Raw genomic sequence first — 21,621 nt, 5'->3', positions numbered from 1 at the left:
TCACAATCTAATTATTAGTGTATGAGATGGCATTTTCAGTTTTCATTAAGGGATGTTTTACACATGCACAAGGACACATATATATAAATACAATGAAGTGACAGTCTTCATAACAAGGCAATAAATTCCAATTTTAGATTACAGTTTCAATGAAACCTTGAAAATAAGTTCCCAGTGTCTATAAGTCCACATCAGTGCACAACCAGCCCATTAACAGAATTAAAATAAATTAAAAAAAAAAAAAAACTACCTCATCAGGATCTATCACGTGAACATCAAATGGGAAAAGAATATTTCAACTATGTTATTCATTTTATACTTTGCTGGTTTGTTTTGATTTGTTTATTAATTGGATGGTTATTTGATTTAATTTGATTGCAGCTGGAAAACAGTGGACCAAAGGACAGGCCCAGTTGAGTGGGGTTGGTCCACTTTAAGGGTCAGTTCAGGGCATTGCTGTGCTGAGTCCACTGTCTGTGCAAAAATTCATCATCCGGAAGGACCAACAATCAGATCGACTCTGCCGTGTCCAATTTGCAGGCGTTGCCACGACACTGCTTTTGACAAGAAGAGCTCACTTGTTCAGCTTCTCCACAGTTTTACTTTCTTACACTATCCTTTATTTATTCTACTTGGTAAGCTTTCTTCCACAAAGGAGAAAAACCAAGAGTGGAAAGAAGGGATTACACTTTTTTTTAAGTTCAATTACAAGAACTTGACAACACAAGGATGGATCAAAAGGGAGATTTTAACAGGGCAATTGATTCTTTTCTTTCACTGTGGGGAATGGCTACCATTGGTGACTCATCAAGATAGACAGTGTCCACTCTATTTAGTTTCTGCCAGAAACAAAAATCCACGTTCAACACAGTAACAAAAAAAGTCTGTGTAGTCTTTACCAAAATGCCAACAATACAGTATGTCCCTGGGCCACGTAACTACTGGATTTCAGGCTGGTAGACATGTTTTAAGAAAGGCCTGAGAACCATTCTGAGTTACTAGATGTGCAGGGCTGCAAGCCTCTTGATCTGAAAGTGTGATATTGATGTCTTCAGAGAAGAGACTCTCATACTGCAAAATGGGTTGAATGACAGAAAGCTCATTCAAGGCTTATGACACTGTGGCTTACACCTAGCTGTCTCCTGGGTGCCTCTATAAGAACAAGTTCTGAATATAATACATGATGACCTTTGTCAGTGAAGTAATTCCCACTTCAACTGCATTTGGGAATTTACCATTTCCTACTGTGTAGGTCTTATGACCGGTATATTCTTCTGTCAAAAATATGACTTATTGGGTAATAAGTCTGGATTTCTCTCTATATAACCAGTCAAATGGACAAGCACATTTAGAACTACACTTTGTGAAAATGAATCAATTTTGCAAGTTCAGTTGATCCCAATTTTTTTAATCAACTGAACTTTCCAAAATTTGGTGAATTATATTCAAACTATATAATTACATTTAAAAATACTCAGTATTGACTTTCATTTAGAAAAATCCAGAAAATGAACTGAAGACTGGTCTTGTGAATTAAGGCCTGTTCAGCTACCAATGCCTTACTCCAGGTTCCAAGGTGAGCAACTTTGATTGCTGCAACTTTGATCAGAGACTAGCAAAGAGCATTGCAAGAAAGTTCCCCATAAAGGGGATTTGGGAAATACAAGATTGCCATGAGAAATATCAATAACCTCAGATATGCAGATGACACCACCCTTTTGGCAGAAAGTGAAGATGAACTAAAAAGCCTCTTGATGAAAGTGAAAGTGGAGAGTGAAAAAGTTGGCTTAAAGCTCAACATTCAGAAAACGAAGATCATGGCATCTGGTCCCATCACTTCATGGGAAATAGATGGGGGAACAGTGGAAACAGTGACAGACTTTATTTTTTGGGGCTCCAAAATCACCGCAGATGGTGACTGCAGCCATGAAATTAAAAGACGCTTACTCCTTGGAAGGAAAGTTATGACCAACCTAGATAGCATATTCAAAAGCAGGGACATTACTTTGCTGACTCAGGTCCGTCTAGTCAAGGCTATGGTTTTTCCTGTGGTCATGTATGGATGTGAGAGTTGGACTGTGAATAAAGCTGAGTGCTGAAGAATTGATGCTTTTGAACTGTGATGTTGAAGAAGACTCTTGAGAGTCCCTTGGACTGCAAGGAGATCAACCAGTCCATTCTAAAGGAGATCAGCTCTGGGTGTTCTTTGGAAGGACTGATGCTAAAGCTGAAACTCCAGTACTTTGGCCACCTCATGCAAAGAGTTAACTCATTGGAAAAGACTCTGATGCTGGGAGGGATTAGGGGCAGGAGGAGAAGGGGACGACAGAGGATGATATGGCTGGATGGCATCACTGACTCGATGGACGTGAGTCTGAGTGAACTCCGGGAGTTAGTGATGGACGGGGAGGCCTGGCGTGCTGCGATTCATGGGGTCGCAAAGAGTCGGACACGACTAAGTGACTGAACTGAACTGATAAACAACTTCTATCCCCATGGAAATTCATGTTGCAAATTAATACATTAAAGACTCTGAACCCAGAAATAACCATGCAAACCTTTGCTTAATCTGGTGTTCCCATCTACTAAAAATCCATATTTGAGAAACACCAGCTAACCATAATGGTGGTATCTGGAATACAAGATACAATAAAGATAAAATGTAAGCCATGTAGGTAATTTAAAATTTTCTTATAGCCATGTAAATATAAAAAAATAGTTGAGATTAATTTATTAACCTTTTTCATTTCAGTCAATCTATCCAAAATATTTCTTCAACATGGAATCAGAATAAAATAATTAAAGAAATATATTTTTGTAATAAACCTTCAAAATTCAGGGTTTGTTTTACATGTAACTAGTGGCTACCTTACTGAACACTGCACATATAGAAGATTAATGATGCTATTAAATTAATGTTTAAAATGTCATATTTAACAAATTGATTTTAACAACAACTAATCAACAAATGACTATAGGATTATTACATATTAATAATGATTATTTAGACAATAGTACTAGGTTGAAATGTAATTCTCATTTACAAGTGAAATCAGAATTGTCCATGTCCAGTGACTTTATGAAGATAGGAATTTTTTATGTACTTTGTTAATTGCTATATCCATAGCACCACAGCGCAAGGCACATAGGAGATGCCCAGTAAATATTTGTGAAATATATGCCAGCATCACTTAGGAGAAGATCATGTATATATCAAATGATCAGCAAATGCTTAAGGTTTGCTTTACTCAACTAAACAAATTCTGTACTATTCAGAGTACTGACTGTGTGTTGTTTACAAAGAGTTGAATAGTTAAAGAATTAAATAAGTCCTCAAAGAAGGAACTGAACAGCAGGGGTTAGCAATTTTTTTTTTTTTTTTCCTGTAATGAACCGGATAGTAAGTAGTTTAGCTTCTGCAGGGCTTCCCTGGTGGCTCAGAGGTTAAAGCGTCTGCCTCCAATGCGGGATACCCTGGAGAAGGAAATGGCAACCCACTCCAGTATTCTTGCCTGGAGAATCCCATGGACTGAGGAGCCTGGTGGGCTGCAGTCCACAGGGTCACAAAGAGTTGGACAGAACTGAGTGACTTTACTACTTTTACTTAGCTTCTGTAGACCCTGGGGTCTCTTTTGCAAATACTCAACTTTGCCTTAGGAGCACAAAAGTAGCCATAAGCAATGTATAATTAAATAGGCAAGGCTGTGTTCCAATAAAGCTTTATTTACCAAGACATCACAGGTCAGATTTGGCCCAAGAGCTGTAGTTTGCCAACCTCTGGTATATACAGTACAGTAAGTAACTCGGATATATCAAACCTAATTATAACCCCATTGACAATAATTACAGAAAATAGAAAACACCTAAAGATTGAAGAATAAATTTAGAAAAGAAATGGGCAGAAATCATAGTAAGAAACATTTAAAATTCTACTAAAATACATATGTTATATATTGATACATTTTTCTGTATTATATATATTATCCCTGCTTGGTTGGTTTAGTTGCTAAATCATGTCTGACTTTTGCGACCCCATGGACTGTAGCCTGCCAGGCTCCTCTGTCCATAGGATTCTCCAGGCAAGAATACGGGAGTGGGTTGCCATTTCCTTCTCTAGGGGATCTTTCCCACCCAGGGATGGAACCCGAGACTTCCTGCATTGTAGGTAGATTCTTTACTGTCTTGGTCTGAAATGCCCACAATAGCTGGCAGCTATACAAAATTGGCAGCTATAAATCCAGTCAATAAATTTATCCATCTCATTAAGACAGGCTTGGATCTGGGACCTGGGACCCTTTATAGCAGTGCGTATACCTGGACAAAAGTCTCTTTGAGCAACAAAATACAAAGAAACTATAAGGGACTGAAAATAACTACATAACATGCGCAGTTGGGGCAAATGATGAACAACGAGGTACAAAAAGCCAAAAGCCCAACTGTCTCTTCTGAGATACTGGGAGCAAAAGGAGGGTAGTATGCATGGTCCATGCACAAGGCACCTCTAAAGAGGTGGGCAGAAGACACAAGCCATCCCTCTGGCCCAACCCACCATTTTGCCCCTATCCTCACCTCCCTTAAGGGACCAATTCACCCCTTCTGGGGAGTGACCAAGGGAATCTGTTACTTGTTCTTGCTCCCTCATGCTGGAGTACCAATAAAACCTTGCCTGAATTCCTTACTTGTCCTCTTATCAATTTCTACTAATTAAAGAGTCCAAGGATCCAGGCTGGTAACATCATCATCAGGGAAATAACAGACAACCTGGTCTAATGCTTTGCCAAAAAAAAAATTACCATGCCTCATATTTAAGAAAGCATTTGCACCAAAAAAAAAAATGTATTTAAGCAACATTCATTAATTCAATGGGCACTTGTTGAGCCAGGGCACAATTTAAGGTGGTAGGAATACAGCGAAGGTCAGCACAAGTATGATTCTAAACCCCATGGAATCTGTACTCCAGTGGGAAAGGGACCAGACAGTAAACAAATAAGGTCATTACAATATAATTTTCTCCATATCAATAAATGTCTTAAATATAAAAAATGATGTAATCTTTTATGGCAATTACCTGGCACCCGCTTTAGACCAGGTGCTTAGGAATAGCCTTTCTGAAGAGGTGACCGTCTGCATGCTGCCTCAGATGGTGAGACTAAACCCTGTCTATGGTACTGCCTTAGTCCACTGGTCTAATGAAAAATCAAAAGAGAAAACAATACTAATTTGGCCTGACTTGAACAGTCTAAGTTAAAAATAAGTCATCAGGGCTTCCGTGGGGGCTCAGTGGTAAAGAATCTACCTGCCAATGCAGGAGACATGGGTTTGATCCCTGATGCAGGAAGATTCCATATTTTGTGGTGCAATTAAGCCTGTGTACTGCAATCATCGAGCCTGTGCTCAAGAGTCCGAGAGTCACAAATACCGAACCCATAGGTCACAACTACTGAAGCCCATGCACCCTAAAGCCTGTGCTATGCAAGAAGAGAAGCCACCAAAATGAGAAGTCTGTGCATTGCATTGCAACTAGAGAGTAGCCCCTGCTCACAACTAGAGAAAAACCCACTCAGCAACAAAGTCCTACCACAGCCAAAAAATAAAATTTAAAAATTATATATAATCTAATTTATATATACATTATATATTTATATATAATTGAATGTATATTATTATATATACTATAATTTATAATATATGTATATACTTATATAATATTATTTATGTATATTATATAGTTAAAGAATGAGTCATCACAACTTTTTCCCAATCATTCAGAAATAGTCATTTTTAATTACTTCTGATCCAGGTCAAGCTTATTAACCATTCTTTTTTATCCTCTTCTTTTGAAAACTGAGACACTAACCCCTCTCTAGGATTCTGGAAATTCTCCCGCACTCCATGATTTCTCAAACAGTATCACCAACAACCACAGTTATTTAATCAGGGTCATGAAATAGGAGCTGCCTATTACATTAGATCTGGGCTCTTATAAAAGCCCTGCACTTTTCTCCAGATTTCTCTTGGACTTTAATTCTTTATTATTGTGTTTTTGTCTGTCCTTCTCACTTAAAGATCATTCTTCATGAGGGAAAAAGAAGTGAAATCAAAGCAAAATCAAAGCCCTTTAAGAAATAAGCTTTCATTTGTTCTTTTCTATGAGTTTTTTTTTTTAATCTTTTGAGGCAAATTTGCTTTCTCTTCAACTCTGATTATTTGCATAAATAGATCATTCATTGTCAGATCACTGTTTATTATGATCACTCACACACACATGTATACCCCAAACAAATTTCAAAGATAGAAAATTCATCAAAGAGAGAAGCCAATATAGCTAAAGTTTTATTCACTCCAGTGGCCTTGTATGACTTTTCCCTAATTACAACAAAATGCCTGGTGGGCACAATATGCTTCCAGAAATATTTTTATTCTTTTTTTTTTTTTTTAGCATGAGTTTTGTTAGTTGAGACAAAGCACTATGATCTTTCTGTGTCTCTCCGGAGCTTTCTTTCTTTTTGACTTGATACTTTATTAAGATAAAAGGTGAACAGATTTTCCTTCATTTCTCTTTCTTACAAAAGTTCATAAGACATACCCAAAGGGCAATATATTTGGCCTTAGGGAAGTGGTTGGGCCTCAAGCACTTGGACCCTTTCTTGCTGGTTTTCTCTGGGTCATTGCAGATGAATGCCAGAGTACAAGAAAGGCGTAAAAAAAATTCACATGAAGATAGGCTTTTTAAAAATTGAGCTAAAATTAACTGACAGGACCATCTGAATATAAAACTGTATTTTTCTCATGGTCTCTCAACGGGAAGAAAGAATTTCAGCAGAAAGAACAATAGGGCCACCCATCCTACCTCAGAGAATTTATCCCCTCAAATCAGCTATGAATGTAGAGACCAAAGACTTACCTTTATACTTGACTTACTGGCCAGTTTACCAGTCACCAAAGTTCATGTTCTCTCCTCTCTCTGTTTAAAACAAGTAATCTTCAAGGCTCTAAAATATCCAGATGAAAAAAAGACATCTCTAAGCCTTCTGATTCATGATCAAAAGCTGGCAGATGAAACGGCACAAAATTTTACTTAGAAGTGAACAAAAATTTAATACAAATATCAAATAAAAATAGATAACATCATTTATTAACATCTTTTCTCTGGGAATGTCTTATCAAATAGAATTGCTACGTAGTATTTTTAGCTTTATTTCATTGGGAAATATGTTTCTTTTCTTCAAATTTTCTCTCATAAAAATGGTTTCTCCCTCTATTTTTCATCCTTGTTTCCTTCTTTTCTTTCTTTCATTTTGGTTTTCTTGTGAGACAACCTAACCTACACTGATCAGGCACCACACAAAAGCAAAGGGTCCCTAGTTAATCAAACTTGACAATGCTGATAGCTTTCATCTCCTAATAAACCTTATTTGTTCTTCCTAATCCAGATTTTTGTATTTCAGGTAAGAGTACATAAATGTCAAAGTTATGGTCTTCAAGGAAAAAGAAACATTTCCAAATTTAAAAATTATTAGAAGTTTGAAGGAAAAAATAAATGACTGGGATGAGAAAAGATATCACAGAAATATTAATTCAGAAAATACTCAGAAGATTAGTGTCTATCCAACACCCATTTCGGAGAAGGCAATGGCACCTCACTCCAGTCCTCTTGTCTGGAGTATCCCAGGGATGGGAGAGCCTGGTGGGCTGTCATCTGTGGAGTCACACAGAGTCAGACATGACTGAAGCAACTTAGCAGCAGCAGCAGCAACACTCATTTTACATAAAGCAATGTGCTTTGTTCAGAGGTATAGAATTAGCCTTTAAATTATATTACAACGCATTTAAATACTCCTAAAATGACATAAACATAGGCTTTTCCTTTCATTTTAGTGAAAAAGTCATTAAAATTACACTTTATTTTCAAAATTGTTACACTTGCAGGGCAATTTGGGGACCATGTTATATTTTGGATGGGCTTCCCCTGTGGTTAGGTTGGTAAAGAATCTGCCTGCAATGCAGGAGACCTGGGTTCAATCCCTGAGTTGGAAAGATCGCTTGGAGAAGGGATAGGCTACCCACTTCAGTATTCTGGCCTGGAGAATTCCATGGGGATTGCAAAGAGTCAGACACAACTGAGCAGATTTCACTATATTTTGAATAATGTATCTGCCAAATTGTGGTGCTGAAAAGGACTCCTGAGAGTCTTTTAGATTGAAAGGAGATTAAACCAGTCAATCCCAAAGGAAATCAACACTGAATATTCATTGCAAGGACTGATGCTGAAGCTGAAGCTCCAATACTTTGGCCACTTAATGCAAAGAACTGACTCATTGGAAAAGAACCTGATGCTGGGAAAAGATTGAAGGCAAAAAGAGAAGAGGGCAACAGAGGATGACATAGTCAAATAGCATCACTGACTCAACAGACATAAATCTGAGTAAATTTTGGGAGACAGTGGAGGACAGAGAGGCCTGGTATGCTGCAGTCCATGGGGTTGCAAAGAGTCAGACACAATGTAGTGACTGAACAACAACAAAGCTGTCTCTTAGGATACAGTATCTTGTGGATTGGGTTGTATTCACCCCTGTTCTTAATCCTAGCACCTGACGAAGTATCATATGCAACAGAAAAATATCAAATACTTAATTGTGTGGAAGTTGTGATGCTTCTCTTGAAACCTAATATGGCTGCTAAGTATATCCTAGAGGATAGAAATCAAGTTGGAGTGGAGAGAGACCCTGTTCTTTAACCCTACAGTTAAGTGCTTCATTGCCCTGTTGCAGGCCTAGTGAGATGCCCAGTACTCCTCCCTACGCTGGTTTTCAGCACTCTTCTTCAGGACTGAGTCATGCTCTCCTCTGCTGACTGCTTTAACTCTATTAACCAAGGGGGAAAACCAGCTATTTTTTTGGATGCCCCTCAGAGTCTACCTATAATAGACATTCTTGTATAACACTTCTACCATTCAAAAGTAACAATGGGGAGAGACCACAGCACATCATGGCAAACAAATTAAAACTCAAGCCTCAACACACTCCAAGTGTTTCCGACCTCTGAGCTGTTTCTACCGGCCACCTGTTCTCTTCAGATGCCTCCTTCTCTTCACACTCTCCTTATCGCTCCTCCTTTTCTAAAACTCTCATATCCTCTCTGGCTGTACCATGGGTGGTACCACCACCAGCTGCCAGGAAACTCAGCATTTCTATATATTGTCTAATGCAGAATAACTGACCTCTTTGTTTTCCTGCCTTCTTAACTCAGACCTGGAATTGTCCAGTACAGTTGTCACTTGCCACAAATGTCCAAAGACCATTCGAATAGTGGCTAATCCAAATTAAGATGTGCTGTAAGAATAAAACACACACCAGATTTTGAAGACATCGTATTTTGTTTTTAAAGACTTATTAAGTAATAAAATATCTTATTAACAATCTTATATTGATTTTACATTGAAATGATAATATTATGAATATATACTGAGATAAATAAAGTTACATTGAAATATATCCATTTCTTTTAGTGCTTTTTAATGTGACCATTAGAAAGTTTTCAATTACATATGTGGCTGACATCCTAGTTCTGTTGGACAATGTTGATCTAGACCCTAGAATCTCACTCTTCCACAGCAGCATAAGCTCATTAAATTGGTTAAATCAACCCCAGGGCTGAGCTATGCAACTCCAAAAGAACGGGTACAGCCAGTGTTTGCTTTGAATTATCTTTCTCCCACAGAACATGTAAACAAATACTCTTAATTTTCAAACAGTAGTACAATGGATTCTGATATTAATGCCAATGCTTACTTAGAAACTGTTGAAAATATACTTAGCTAACTGTGATTAAGAGAGCTGACTCAGTTTTGCTTCCAATGTGCTTTCTTTGATTCGATAGGCATTTTAATGTTGTGGCTTCCCTGGTGGCTCAAACGGTAAAGCATCTGCCTACATTGTGGGAGACCCAGGTTCGATCTCTGGGTTGGGAAGATCCTCTGGAGAAGGAAATGGCAACCCACTCCAGTACTCTTGCCTGGAAAGTCCCATGGGCAGAGGAGCGTGATAGGCTAAAGTCCACGGGTCACAAAGAGTAGTAAATGACTGAGCGACTTCACTTTTACCTTAGTGTTGTGGCAAAAGGCTTGAGAGTAAGACAGACTTATTCCAGCTCCAGCTATCTGAGTAGGGCTGATTTAACCACTAAGCACAATAGGTTCAGTGCCTGGAGCCCACAGTGCTTTTGCTGCTGCTGCTGCTGCTGCTGCTAAGTCACTACAGTCGTGTCTGACTCTGTGTGACCCCGTAGACCGCAGCCCACCAGGCTCCCCTGTCCCTGGGATTCTCCAGGCAAGAACACTAGAGTGGGTTGCCATCTCCTTTTCCAATGCATGAAAGTGAAAGGTGAAAGTGAAGTTGCTCAGTCATGTCCGACTCTTTGCGACCCCATGGACTGCAGCCTACCAGGCTCCTCCGCCCATGGGACTTTCCAGGCAAGAGTACTAGAGTGGGATGCCATCGCCTTCTCCAACAGTGCTTTTAGGAGTCCACAAAAAATGTTTTAATTTCTTTTAAAATTAGGGTAAAAGGAAGATAATGAGTCAAGCCTGGGTTATTTTCATATTTATGCCAATGCATTCATAAAATTTTAAGTATTTTTGATCGGAAAAAGACCCATGAAAGCAGAAGTGCACAGGGCCCGTGAAAGTCCTGATGCGGGCCATAGCAGAGTGGTCCTGGATGAGTAGTTTTAGTCCCCCTGAGTATTTATTGGCTTCATGATCTGTAAAATGAAGACAGTAAGGGAACTTATGTCACTGATGAGGAATATATATATTCTCTAATATCTGTTTCCTTTTTATTCCCAGTAATTGGGAGGATTACACTTCTCTAACTTCTTGGAGTTACTCCTGATTGTGTGGCTTGCTGTGGCCAATAAAATGTGAGCAGCTCTGACATGCATTACTTCCAGAAAGAAGCACTTAATGGCTTATGATTGGCCTTCCACCTCTCTCTCTTCCCCAGCCTTGGTGGCCATCATCATCTTAGTCACTCAGTCATATTCAGCTCTTTGTGACCCCATGGAGTATTTGTAGCCTGCTGGGGTCCTCTGCCTATGGGGATTCTCCAGGCAAGAATACTGGAGTCGGTTGCCCTGCCCTCCTCCAGGGGATCTTCCCAACCCAGGGATTGAACCCGGGTCTCCTGCATTGCAGGCCGATGCTTTACCAGCTGAGCCACAGGGAAGCCCTTGGTGGCCATAGTAGGATGCAGTGATATGCAAATGTGATATGATTGAAGCAGATTGGAGTTCTGAGCTGAAACAAAGGACAGCTGCTCTACACCATTATCCTGGGCCTCCAGTGGACTTTACATAAGCAAGAAATAAACTTTTAATTGTTAAACCATTGGGACTTGGGGGTTATTTATTACTGGAGCACAATACAAATGAACCTAGTTGGTACAATAGGGATATAGTGATGACTAGATAAGATTATATATATTAAAAGCTTTTATATTATCATTGGCAGGTAGTACCTAATAATATGGTGCAAAATAATAATAAGTAAGTACTTTGAACATAGAATTCAATAAATAGCTCCTTCATTATTGTTGTTATTGTTTTTGTTTAAGTCCCGCTGCCCTCCCTTCCACATCACAGGGTGCTCTTAATCCCACTCTGATTTCCATTGTCAGAGAATTTATTACTATTGCAGAAATGTCTCCTCTTAGGTACAGAATATTATCAAATGGTATATTTAAGTCAGCATGGCTTTGCTCCAATGTAGCCTGCCAAATGCCAGTTGGAACCATCACCCTCTATTCATGAGCTGGGGCAGGTCCCCTCTCTCTCTCTCTCTGTCCTGGCTATATTTCTCTTGCCACTCCATCTGCCTCTGAGTTTTGTACCTTTATTCCTTGCCTTGTGAAAATGAAGTGTCTCCTCCCTTACTTTTTGACAAAGAGTAACTGCCAAGTAGAATCTAAGTTGAAAAGTATATATTAGGCACAAAAGAATATTCCATGACATTTCTTGCAGAGCCCAAGAGTTTTAAGTATTTTTTTTACACACTGTCATATGGGGTATGGATGCTCATTATAAGAGAGATGGTGATGGTGTCAAAAAAGAGAGAAGGCAAAAGGAAGGAATTTAAAGTGGGATAGAGAAATTATATTTTTTCTACTTATAAGTCCCTTTGTTAGGCACTGTCTAGACATTATCTTATTGTTGTTGTTCAGTTGCTAAGTTATGTCTGACTCTTTTGTGACCTCAAGGACTGTAGCCCACCCGGTTCCTTTGTCCATGGGATTTTTCCAGGCAAGAATACTGGAGTGAGTTGCCATTTCCTTCTCCCGGGGATCTTCCTGACCCAGGGATCGAACCTGCATTGGCAGGCAGATTCTTTACCACTGAGCTACCAGGAAAGCCCCGTACATTATCTACTTCTGAATAAAGGACTTTGAGGAACAACTCTAGACAGTTCCTCAAAACAACGGGTTAGGTCTCTAAGTATCATAGAACTCAAGCAAAGAAATGGGAAAAGGCCATTTGTCGGCAGGGTCAAAGTACATGTGCCACATGAGGATGTGGAGCAACTGGAACGCTTCTGCATTGCTGCTGGGAATGCAAAATGGGACAACTACCGTGGAGAACAGTGTGGACGGTCTCCCCAAAATTCAAATAGTAAATCACCATAGGACCCAGCAATTCTACTTTCGGGTATGTACTAAAAGAACTGAAAGTGGGGACTCAAACAAATCTTTGTACACCAATGTTTATCACAGCATTATTCATCATAACCAAAAGGTTGAAACAACCCAAATTCTCACAGATGGATGAATGGGTAAACAAAACGTGGCACATTCATATTACTTAGCCCTTGAAAGGAAGGAAATTATGGTACGTGCTGCAACATATAGCATTGAAGACATTATCCTAAGTGAAATATATAAGCCAGTCACAAAAAATAACTATTGTATGATTCCACTCAAATGAGACACCTAGAATAATCAAATTCATAGAGATCTCAGTGGTTGCTGGAGCCAGTGGGAGGAAGGAATGAGGACTTGTTTAATGGCTGGAGAGTTTTAGTTTTATAGGATAAACAAGTTTGGGAGATGGACATTGGTAGTGGCAGCCCGGCAAGGTGAGTGGACTTGATACCATTGAACTGTACACTTCAAGATGGTTTTAAATGGTAAATTTTATGTTGTGTACATTTTCCCACAGTGTTTAACAAGACAAGAAGAAGTCCACATGCCTCAGACGATGCACCCTGAGCTCTACAAGAAGGATCTGCCTATGGGAGATCTGTGCTCTTTCCCTCTGATCTGATGGGAGCGGCAGTCACCAGGAAAGGATGAAGATGTGCATGACGTTAAAGCAGAGCAGTCAGGCAACTCAGTTGAAAGTATTCTGACATTTAATTTAACTGCAATTTCCCAAGCATGTGATGCTTTCTTCCTTCAGGGAGAACAGACAGATTTCATTGCCTTGACTGTTCTGTTCAGTAGAGTCTGTGAGTTCTTTCCAGCATCCCTTCAGAAAGGAGATACGGATGGTAGCATTTCATTTTTCCTTGTCTTCATCACCTCGCCAATAAATGCTGCTTCCTTTCCAAAGCACCCCGGTTGCACATGTCACGCTTTTCCAGTCCCCTCTCCTTTTATTAATTTTTCTGTTTGAGTCATATGGAGAGACGCGTTGCTGCAGACACAGTTTCCCGTTTGCCACTTGCCGGGAGCCAGGGCGAGGAACTCCGCCCGTGGTAAAGGTCATGAGGAAGCAGGCTCGGCATATGCAAAGGCGGGATCGAGCCTCAGGAGACCCCCTGTTCTCGAGCATCTACCCCCAAAACCAGAGTCTGCCTACTTTACTGCTTTATGCTCTCACCCACACCTCTGACTTTACGGGGGGCTGCCCCCCACCACCTCTCTCAGAGAAGGAGTTAACTTAGGGCTCCAGCTAATAAAATTCCTGGGCGTGACAAGTGTTTCAGTTCACAAACTCCTCTGCAGGTTCTCCAGCCTGCCTGACAGGCTCCTCCGGCCACATGCGATTGTTCACAGCCTCCCAACCGTGAGAGGCACGAGATGCTTTCAACTTTCTAAATACGATTCTTTTGAGAGGTTAGAAAATTATTAGTATAGTATAGTGGGTTGATTAGGAATTATATTGGTGAAGGATTTTTCATTTGTTGGGCCAATATTTGCTGCTAAGTCTCCATATCCCCTCCCCTTATACACATTAATGAATACAACTAGCATATAGGAGAAATAAGTATTAACCTTTAAGATTAATCATGACAAACCTTAGGCTAAGTAAATTCCTTTCTTAATTGTAACCCACTGCACCTTCACCCTATAGGAATGCAACTTTATCTGGTGCCTTCAGAGGGTGGTGCCTGGTTTAAGAAAATTCACCCCTGGAAAAAATAGGTTTTCTGGTTGACTGACCATTATCAGAAAGAAAGGGTCATAAAATGTTAGCAGGCCTCATGGCTAGAAGATGATGTAAAGCCCCTAAGACCTTTGTATACATTTGTATAAAGCTCCTGATTTTGATAAGGGTCAGGTCTGCTGACCCTGCATGACTCTGTTTCTTACATTTATCTCCATGTATAACTAAAAGTATAAAAGTGGACCTGGAAAATAAAGAAACGGGACCAGTTCCTGGAAAGACTGGTTTCCCCCGTGTGGTCTTTGCTCATTCTCTTCTTTTCTGGCTGAATTCCCATCTGGAGCGTGGAGGCTCGCCATGTCTACTTACTTGCCCTGGCTTCTAAGACCCACGTGAGAGGGAGCATAAGGTGGGGCATCCTCCACTATTCAAGCAGGTGCCGGTGGCCTACGTAGGTGGTGCAAACTCTTGTCTTGGAGTTTTATTGGCTTTCCATGTAAACCAAGTTATTCAGCATCTTTTCTCCACTAATATTTCCTACTACACTACCCTTTTCTAATCTCTCTTCATATCTATAATTAAATAAGTTCTTTCTTAGGACGCCGACTCCATCCCTGCTTTGAATTCCCTGGATCCACCGGGGCTGGACCCCGGCAGCCACTGCCAGAGTTAAGGGCAGCACTGAAACTTAGGGAAACGATCTTAGACCAGTGAAACTGATTAAAGTCTAGGGGGAAGTCTGAAATGCTCAATAAGAAGTGGTATGTGACCAAACCATACCATCTGTAGCCTGTTAAAAGCAAGAAATAACTTAGGCCATGTTGGCAAATGTACCACATGTTAATCTGTATCACCCAGCATTAAAGATCTCACAAGGTTGTTCACTGCAGCACTGGCTGTATTGAGGGGAGGGATGCGTGATCAAAAAAGTATAAATCAATGAGAGAACTATTACATATATTATGGAACATCCAAAAGAAGCTACGGGGCTTCTCAGATGGTTCAGTTCAACTCAGCCACATGAAAGAGTTGGTTTGTGTCCAGTTCTTGTGTCCATGGACTGCATCACGCCAGGCCTCCCTGTCCATCACCAACTCCTGGAACTTGCTCAAACTCATGTCCATTAAGTCAGTTGGATGCCATCCAACCATATGACCCTCTGTTATCCCCTTCTCCTCCTGCCTTTAATTTTTTCCAGCATTGGGGTCTTTTCCAATGAGTCAGTTCTTCACTTCAGGTGGCCAAAGTATTGGAGCTTGAGCTTCAACATCAGTCCTTCCAGCGAATATTCAAGACTGACTTACTTTAGGATGGACTGGTTTGATCTCCTTGCAGTCCAAGGGACTCTCAAGAGTCTTCTCCAACAACCACAGTTCAAAAGCATCAATTCTTTGGCACTCAGCTTTCTTTATGGTCCAACTCTTACATCCATACATGACTACTGGAAACACCATAGCTTTGACTAGACAGTTCAGTGGTAAAGAATCTGCCTGCAGTGCACAGAAGACATAGCTTGGATCCCTGGGTAAGGAAAATTCCCTAGAGGAAGAAATGGCAACCCCCTCTAGTATTCTTGCCTGGAAAATTCCTTGGACAGAGGAGCCTAGTGGGCTACAGTCCATGCGGTTGCAAAGAGTTGGACACAACAAGCTAGCGAGTTGAGTTGAAAACAAGCTACAACTAGCAGACTGCCCTTGTGTGAATTATGAAAAGTGTGTCCTCTGGTGGCTGACAATTTTCAAAAAAGAGAAACAATTCCACCATCACCTCCACTCCACTGCCCCATCCCCCATCCCACCCCCATGCCCATTTCCATCTTCATTCTTGGGTAAAATCTGCACTTCCATCCTTGGGTAAAACAAAGAGATAAAGGTCTCACAGCCCATGCCAGTGATGTGCAAACTGATCTCAGCCACTAGGACACAATTAACTCACAATATGAAAGGCAAGGAACTATTTAAAAGGAAAAATCTCTGAGATACATTGTTAAGTAAAAACAAAAGGTTCAGAAGAGTGTTTTTTTTTAATATACAAATATACACATGGGATGTTTCTGGGGAAAAAAATTCCAGAAATAGGGTATGTTAACAGTAGTAACGCTGAGGTTTGGTATTTCAGGAGACAGATGAGTGAGCCTTGTTCATGGACTAGAAGGCCAGATAAGCTTGCTGGAGCAGCAACTGGTGATATTTTTCCTTCTTCTCTCCCTCCTTACCTTCCTCCTCCTTCTTTCCTTCTCCCCCCTCCCCTTCCTCTGTCTCTCTCTCCTCCTCTCTCTTTTTTCTTTTCGGTTACATGAGTAACTGCATGCTTTGAATTGGAGAGCATGGGCTCTCCATTTGTGTAACTTCCCCCAATTTCTGGAATTAGGACTCAAAACAGAAGAAAAAAAATTGTTTTTAAGCCTTCTAGAAGTAATCTAGACTTTATATTAAAGGACACCATTGACAAGCAGCTTTTACTTAAATCAATAAGAGCTGAGCACTTGATCTGGTTAATAGCCTCTAGAATATCTACAAATATTTGACTGAATTACTTGTCTCTGGCTCAAAACCAATATCTTCCTTTGAAAGGGGGAGAAGGGGTTATAGGATAAAGTAGGTCAAGTCTGGGGTTCCCTATTTAAGTTTGCCACTAAAAGTTCCTAGGGCTGTGTGAGTGTGTGTTCATGAATGGATATATATGTGTACACACACACACACACACACACACACACACATATATGTTCTTTGGAAGAAAAGCTATGACAAACCTAGACAGCATATTAAAAAGCAGAGACATTACTTTGCCAACAAAATCCATCTAGTCAAAGGTACGGTTTTTCCAGTAGTCATGTATCTGAGTGAGAGTTGGACAATAAAAAAAAGCTGAGTGCTGAAGAACTGGTGCTTCTGAACTGTGGTGTTGGAAAAGACTCTTGAGAGTCCCTTGGAATGCAAGGAGATCCAACCAGTCAAATGTAAAGGAAATCAGTCCTGAATATTCATCGGAAGCCCTGAGGCTGAAGCTGAAACTCCAATACTTTGGCTACCTGATGCAAAGAACTGACTCATTGGAAAAGACCCTGATGCTGGGAAATATTGAAGGCGGGAGGAGAAAGGGACAATGGAGAATGAGATGGTTGGATGGCATCACCAACTCGATGGACATGAGTTTGAGCAAGCTCTGGGAGTTGGTGTTGGACAGGGAAGCCTGGAGTGCATCAGTCCATGTGGTCACAAAGAGTCAGACATGACTGAGCAACTGAACTGAACTGATACATGTTGATTTTGGTACTTTGGAGAACCATGATTAATACAATAGACAGGCTAGTCTTCTTTCATTGAATCAAAGTTTTCCTATTATTCATGTTGGCTTATTTTTCCATATATATTTATAGTCATCTTGTCTAGATAAAATTAAAAATTGGTATCTGTTATTGGAATCTTATTAAATGTCTAACTCTATAACATATTTAAAATTGATAAGTTGAAATTTTAATTTGGGAGAATTGAAATCTTTATGATACTGTTGAGTTTTCCTTTTATTGAGGCTTATTTTATACCTTTCAGGGTTATTTTATATGTTTTTTCACTCATCCAAACATTTCTTAAGATTATTCTTGTATGTTGTCTTTTCATTCTTTATCCTAATACATATATTCTTATATGATATAATCATATATTCTATCTTCTGTCCATCATATGTTCTGTTCATTGTTTGCATACAAGAAAGCTACTGATTTTTTAATATTCATTCTGTCCTGCAACACTTTTTAAAATCTCTTGTTTGCAGGAGTTTTCCAGCTGGTTTCCTAGTTTTCCAGGTATAGAATCCTATCACCTGCAAACACTGATAGTTTTGCCTTCTCTTTTTCTGACTTTATACAGCAAGTTACTTAGCTTTCAAAAACTGCTTTGCTTTAACCAACTACGATATTACATTAGTGGTGATAATGGGCAAAATTGTCCTGTCTCTAACCTCAGTGGCAATACCTCTAGAATTTTACCTCTAACGAAAATGCTGACTTTGGGGGATGAGATAGAAAATTATTATATGTGAAGGAAGAATTCCTCTTGTATTATTTTATACCAGATTTTCACTGCAAATATCTGCTGAATTTTCTCAAATTACTTTTCAGTAGTTATAGAATGATGAGAGGATTTTTATCCTTAGATCTAATGATAATTTTTATTAATAGATCTCCTAATAGTAATTCACCTAGGCATTCCTGGGAGGGGAGGGAATGTCTTCATCAGGATGCATTCTTGCTTTAATTTTTTCTATATGTGAGAAATATAACATACATATAGAAAAGTGAAGACACATATGTATATTTCAACAAGTAGTAACTTATAACCACTACCCAGATCAAAAATCAGAACATTGCTAGCACTGCACTGAAAACTACAAAACACTGTTAGAGAAACTAAAGAATGCCTAGATAGATGGAAGATAAACCATGTTCAAGAGTCAGAAGACCCTATATTGATAAGATGTCAATTCTCCCCAAACTGATCTATAGGTTCAATGCAAATCCAATTAAAATTCCAGCAGATTATTTTATAGAAATTGAAAAATATTTTCTAAAATTGATATACAAATACAAAGATTCTTGAATAACTTAACCAACTTTGAAAAGTGAAGAACAAAGTGGAAGAACACCTGATTTCAAGACTTACAAGGCGATCTCATATTGTTGGTTGTTGTGATTTTTGTAAAGAAGCTCTGCTCATATGTTGCTATCGTAATACTCATTCACTCCAATTTTCAATTTGTTGGATCTGGTTGGGTAAACACTGTAGCCACCAATCAGGCTGCCTGAAAGTCTAGGCCACCATCTCAATAAAATTCCATAAAAGATACCAGAAACTGTTTCACAGATGGCATAGATAAGATGGAGGAAGTGGAAGGCTTTTACTATTCCTAATTTCTATGAATCAAACTTTACCTTGGGCATTAGATTTCAGTTTAAAGATGAAATCTCTGAGGCAGTTTAAATTTCAATCCAAATCAAGAAAAACTTTTTTGTGTATCGAAGATTACATACTAAACACCAAAAGTCATTTCACAATGTTTAAGAATGTATGATTTTAAAAATTTATTAAAACAGTTTGATCTAGTGAAGGTCAATCAGTAGCATTATCTACCTGCTTATACCTATTTGTATAGGCAATTTCCAGACTGTTAATGAATTGTGTTCCTAAAGTTCATATGTAAGTCAACAATATAGAAATTCAGATTGCATTTTTTTCATAGAAATGATTCAACGAATGCTTCCAAGGGGCTAATAAAGCTCACTTAACACACAATGGCTAAAATATAGTACAAAGAATAAAAGAGCACTTCCCTGCAGTTTTTAAAAAAATTAAATGTTTCTGAATAAAACATCTGACAAATTCCAACTCAGTAATCCATTAGAATTCTCTTCCTACATGCCCTCTGAAAATGGAAAAGCAATATAAAGATTTATTTACCAACAGATACAAATGATGTCACTTGCTTTAGAAGGCAGAATAAACTATAGACATATTTGGTTTTAAATAACAAGTTGTTTCATCTTTCTACACATATAAAGGATATTCAACCTGTGCATTTTGAAAATCACAGGAATATTTCCAAATGTAATATATAGTTCAGAATTTCTATACTAAAACTGAAAATAAAAATTACGCATAAATTTAAGTCCTCAGCTCAAAATCTTCTAATGATATTCACAGTAGAAGTCAAAGTCATTAAATGGCCTATAACATTCCACATGATCTGCCCTCATCCCCTTATCGCTAAGGCTTTGTCCCTTTCATCTTTCTCCACCTCTCTTACTGTCTGCCAATTGACCTTGGTCTCCTTCCTTTCTCCCCAGTAGGATAAGCACATTCCTGATTCATGGCCTTCGCTCTTGTTGTTCCCTCTAATCGGAGCCCGCCTCCCCTGGATATCTACATGGCTTCCTCAGTCCTTCAAGGTTTTGCCCAAATGTCGGTTTTCATCTGGGGCTTTCGCTTATCATCCCATGGAAAAGAGCAAGCCCTATCCCTCCTCCTGCCTCTACCCTTACTCTCATCATTCTTCCCCACTTAATTGTTTCCCATGTAACTTTTCTCCTTAAACACATTATACAATTCACTTATTTTGTTTGTCATCTCACTACCACCAGCACTAACATGTCAACTCCATGATAACAGTGATTTTATATCTTCTGGTCCTTTCTGCAGGACCCAACACCTCCATGTTTCAGAACTCTGCATAAACAACTTTTCTAACTTATTTCATGATCTATACACACCCATTTCTTTCACAGCATGTTTTTTATTTGACTGTCTCCTTTAAGTCTTCCGCATAAAGGGAACAGACTGTCTTCTCTTTGGCAAAAGATTTATCTGGAAATCACTAATGAGCTATCAGAATTGCAGATGGAAAATTCATTGTTGTAACAGCCTTTCAAATAATTCTTGGTCTTCAAATCATTCTTGAAAAATTCATGTTTTCCATATCCCTATACAGTGGCATAAATTTGGTTGAAGCTGTTCTCTGATCAATACTGATTTGAATTATACAATTGTGTCATGGTTTAGCACCCTGTAGAATTAAATATGCCATTGAAAAAGTATCTATTCATGGATAGAATGTATTATATTACTTAAAATCTAAAAACACATCTATTATATGTAAAAAGATTCAGTTCAATGATTTCTTGCCATTCAATTTCATTGAATTAAAATTTTACTACTTCCTAAAATCTGCTTTTTTTCAATTAATCTGGATAAAAACCAACCCCAATCACTGTCATGAATAAATCTACACCAGAGCTTCCAAGGACTTTTTTTTAGTATAGCAACTCTGTCATTTGTTGGTGTGATTTCTGTAATGCAGCTCTGTTCATATGTTGCTATCTAAAACTCATTCACTCCAATTTTCAATTCATTGGATCTGGTTGGGTAAACACTATAGCCTCCAATCAGGCAGCTAATGGTTCCAAATTGAGAAATAGATTTGCAAGGCATATAAAATCTGAGGTGGGATACAAATTCAAAACACTTAGCTTGGGAGCTAAAGGACATATATTGTGTTCTGTCTATATTTTCATACGAATCGTTCACATTTTATGGTTTGGATATTTAATGTCAGTCCTCCACACCTTTTTCAAGTGTCCATCACTCAGAAAACAAAGATGAGTTAAACACATTCTAAAGTGCTCTTCTTCACAGGGCTCTTATGAGTTTTGAAATCTAGAATACATATATCACTTAATTTTTTCCAGCT

The sequence above is a fragment of the Oryx dammah genome, unplaced genomic scaffold (assembly GCF_014754425.2).
Source record: "Oryx dammah isolate SB20612 unplaced genomic scaffold, SCBI_Odam_1.1 HiC_scaffold_9, whole genome shotgun sequence".
Lineage (NCBI taxonomy): Eukaryota > Metazoa > Chordata > Mammalia > Artiodactyla > Bovidae > Oryx > Oryx dammah.
Note: the sequence above shows the minus strand (reverse complement) of the source record.